The following is a 4663-nucleotide window of genomic DNA, read 5'->3' as shown; positions in this document are numbered from 1 at the left end:
GCCTCGCCCGGGCGGGACGGTCGCCTTTGTCACGGGTCCTCTGGGCAGGGCATAAAGCCGGTACTCCTCCTTCCTTCCCTCACGGGCGGCCGCCTGCGGTACGCTCTGGTGGGATGGAGGGCTTCGGCTGAGAATCCTGAGGTAAAACCCTGTCCAGCCCTGGCGCCTCAGGGCGGGAGGGCCGGCCCCGGTTGTGAGGTGGTCCCGGCCTCGATCGTGAGAGGGGGGCGGCCCCGATCGTGAGGGATGAATTGTGTCAGGGGAACGGCCCCCATCGCGAGGGATGAATTGTGTCAGATCTGGTGTCTGTGGGGCTTGTCCCTCCACTGAGCCTCCGGGAGAGGTTGAGGGTAAAAGAGATGAAAACAGAGGGTCAAAAATGACTGGCCTGACCTGCCTGAGCCTCCCTCTTGCATGAGGAAAGGAAAGGGGTTTGGGTGCCTTGTTAATCTATGCCACCCACATATTTAACAGCTCAATAACAAATACTGCCTATTTGTACTCTCATTTATTGCTAATATATCATCATACTCGCTGGAATTTATCAAGTAATTATGTCCCCTCCCTTCTTCAGTGTGCAAGGCCATGGCAGCCATCAAATTAACAATCTGACTTATAATGCACTGTAAAAACTTTATCCTGATTTCCTTATTTCTCACCCATGCTGTAGTGGCAGAAATGCTCCTAAAGCAAGAAGTACTTCAAACTTTGGAAGATGGAGGTGTGTCAAAAAGATGCAACCCTTCCCAAAGTAAATGGCATAACAGAACCGGGAAGGGGGAGGAGCTGTGCAATGTGGGTCACCAAGGGCAGGGAAAAGGTAAGACCATCCCCAATCTGCAACTTTCTCTTGAGTGTCCTCCAGAGTGGCAGGAGTGATGCCCAGGAGGAGAGCAAATGGTTGAGATCCCCAAAAGAGATTTATTTACCTTACATAATTTTTTGGTTATTTTAAAGCTGGTGTCTAAGCTGTCTGGTAATTCTACAGTCAAGAGAGATAGGGTATCTCCACCAGCTTAAGACAGGTTGGACAAATCATGCTGTGAAGAAACGTGTCTCCAGTGGTTGTAGAGTGGTGAGGCCTGACCAGAGTCCTGCATGTCTGTCTTGACTGAAGGCCTAGTTCATAGCTTGCTAATGTTAGGCTAGATGAATCCCACCTCTATTTTTCATTCTTGGCTCTCCCAACAGCTTGGTACAGGATCATGTGACTGTCCCATGTAACATCTGATACACAACAGCACGGGAGAGGAAAGTGCCATATTTCATCAAGGAGCAAAGTGGGACTGGTGTCTACTACATGTAGACTCTGGTTAAAGAATACATCTTTCTTCCGGAAACATATTTAATTCAAGAATATACTTAAAGGCAAGCATGCGTTTTACTGTTTTCCAGTGTGGGGACATCAATACACAGATGCAAAGTGCTTTGAGATTCATTCATCGATGTGGGATGTTAGATAACTTCCATCTATTATTCTTACAGCATTATGTGTAAGTATATGCTAACTCACCGTGCCTAAGCTAAAACTCTCCTTGCTGAGTAGGACATCACCTTGGGAAAGCTCTTAGAGTTCCAGGACTTTGTCAGCTCCACAGTGTTATTTTCTTTATTTCTTGATTTACTCTCAGTACCTTGTAATATCATGTCTAGTCTTATGTTAAAAATGTGCTCTGTCTACATTTTTCTACCCCAGGTGTGTCTGAAAGAGTTTTTTGTCCTTTTGATCATCATTTGTATGTTTTTTCTTCTTTCCTCGTTCTTCAGCATTACCAACTGCTAATCCCAACACTAACTTCATTCTAGGAGAGCAACTGTGTGTTGACACATTCTGTCCTGAAGGTGGTGAAATTTATGGTGCACAGTTCCAAGTACACAGCCCATTACTATGTATTATAGAGGACTTCCCTCCTCTTCGCTGTGAAAACTTGTTATACCAGTTTAAAAATATGTTAGGCAGGCATCTCCTTCCTCTAACATTAATCATTAATTACCATGTGATACTGACATTTCTGGTTGCTACTTAATAGAGCAAAACAGTATTTTATGTGCATTTCTAACTTCTTCTGTCTTACTCCAATGTCAATGTCACAACATACCCAACTGTCAGTGTCAGAACAGTCCTATGTATGGGAAGCCCATTCTGCAGCCCCTCTGGAAATGCTGCGCAAACCAGAGCCTCTAGAACAAGCCCATGTTTGCAAAACTCCTCTTGGCAATCTGACTCCTTTTCCTTGTGTTACAGGCCAAAATTCAAGTTTCTTCTCACAGAATGTACTTGTTATAAATTATTACTGCAAATAGCCAAGAGCAGCCACACTGAACTAAGCCACTGTGATCAAAGGGGACCTTATTCACCTGTTTTGGACTTTCTTCACAAATAGTTTTCATTTAGGGTCTTTTTTTTTTTTTTTCCTCTGCACGTGGTCTGGATTTGATAAGCAATTGATAGAACTGAGCAGTCAGAAAGAAAATGTAAAATGATAGAAAGCTATCTGTTTTTCATTTGAATTTCATTAGGCTTAGAAAGCTCCACAGTAAAATACAAAGTCCCCTTGTGTGAGGCAGTGTATATAAAGTAAAAAAAAATAATCGTGTTTTAGAAAGCTGGTAATTTACATTTTGAATGTAAGGCAACAGCTAGACGAAATAAATAGGGAATAAATGTGTGCCAGGATATGAAATGACCATGAAAGAAAAAGGTTTAGCTAAAGTGAAGGCTGAGTTACATTTATGGTCATTATAGTTGACTTATTGTTGTGATAAACATGGTATTATAATTTGTTATTTGTGTAAGAGTGGCTGTTGGAAACGTCAGGACAAGACCATGGCTTATTGTACAAAGTATTGTACAAGTGTACAGACACTGTTATTCCTGTTTACAATCAGTAATCCCACACGAGATATGGTTCATGACTCATTTATACAACTTTTCCTCATGATTGACCATGTCCTTTGTTTTGGCAAGGCACTTACAGCTAGAGCCAATGAAAAGCTTTAGTGTCACAGCACACCTTGCCTTTTGGTGCCTAGCTGGCAGAATGAATTTCCAAACAGCGAGATAAACTTACAGTAATCAAAACTTTGGGATTTGTCTGTGACTCAGATGACATCCCAGCCCAGATGTCACTGCTGCCTCTCTTCTACCAATTCAATGGCTTTTGTGGTGCTGTTAGTCAGGTCTGTGTTGTGATTTTTATTAAAACAAAAAAGACAAATCTGCAAAATACAGATTGGATGGGTGGTCTGCGAGATGGGTGAGAAATTGGCTCACAGGCCACACTCAGAGGATGGTGATCAATGGTCTTTTCTCAAGCTGGCAGCCTATCACAAGTGGGTTCTCTCGATACCAAACCCCATGCTGTTCAACTCTGGATGAGGGGAAAGCACCCTCACCAAGTTTGCTGATGACACTAAACTGGATGGTGAGGTGGACATGTCAGAAGGGAGAGCCATCTTAGAGAGACACCTGGACCGGCTGGTAGAGTGGACTAGCAAAAACTGTATGAAATTTAACAAAGGCAAGTGCAAAGTCCTGCAACATAACCCAACATGACAACGTAACCCAAGGGCCCAGTGCAGGCCAGGATCCATGTGGTTGGGCCACAGTCCTGCTGAGAGGGACCTGGGGGTCCTGGTGGACAACGAGCTGAACGCAAGTCATCAGTGCACTGCTGCAGCAATGAAGGCAAATTGGATCCTGGGCCGCATCTGCAGGGACATTACTAGTAGAGATAGAGACATCCCTCTCTACTCAGGGCTTGTCAGACCACGCCTGGAGTGCTGTGACCAATTCAGCTCTCTGCAATTCAAGAAAAACACGGACAGACTGGAGAGGGTCCAAAGGAGGGCAATGAAGATGATCAAAGGGCTGGAGAACCTGCCCTGTGAGGAAGGACTGAAGGAATTAGGTCTTTTCTCCCTGGAGAAGAGAAGGCTCAGGGGGAACCTCATCACAGGGGGAACCAGTACTCAGAGGGCTGCTACAAAGAGAGTGGAGGCTGTATCTTCACAAGGAACCAAACAGAGAAGACAAGGGGCAAGGCGTCCAAGTTTCACTGGAAGAGGTTTCATCTTGATATAAGAAAGACGTATTTTACAGTGAGAACAATCAGTCACTGGAACAGCCTCCCAAGGGACCTGGTAGAATTGCAATCATAGAATCATAGAATCATAGGGTTGGAAGGGACCTCTGGAGATCATCTAGTCCAACCCCCCTGCCAGAGCAGGGTCACCCAGAGCAGGTTGCACAGGAACGCATCCAGGTGGGTTTTGAATGTCTCCAGAGTTGGAGACTCCACCACCTCTCTGGGCAGCCTGTGCCAGTGCTCTGCCACCCTCAGGGTAAAGAAGTTCCTCCTCATGTTTAGGTGGAACTTCCTATGCTCAAGTTTGTGCCCATTACCTCTTGTCCTGTCCCCGGGCACCACTGAAAAGAGCCTGGCTCCATCCTCCTGACACCCCCCCTTTCAGTATTTATAAGTGTTGATGAGATCCCCCCTCTGTCTTCTTTTTTCCAGACTGAAGAGACCCAAATCCCTCAGCCTTTCTTCATAAGAGAGGTGTTCCAGTCCCCTAATCATCTTGGTAGCTCTCTGCTGCACCCCCTCCAGCAGTTCCCTAGCCTTCTTGAACCGGGGAGCCCAGAACTGGACACAGCACT

This window comes from Larus michahellis, chromosome 1, assembly GCF_964199755.1.
Source record: "Larus michahellis chromosome 1, bLarMic1.1, whole genome shotgun sequence".
Lineage (NCBI taxonomy): Eukaryota > Metazoa > Chordata > Aves > Charadriiformes > Laridae > Larus > Larus michahellis.
Note: the sequence above shows the minus strand (reverse complement) of the source record.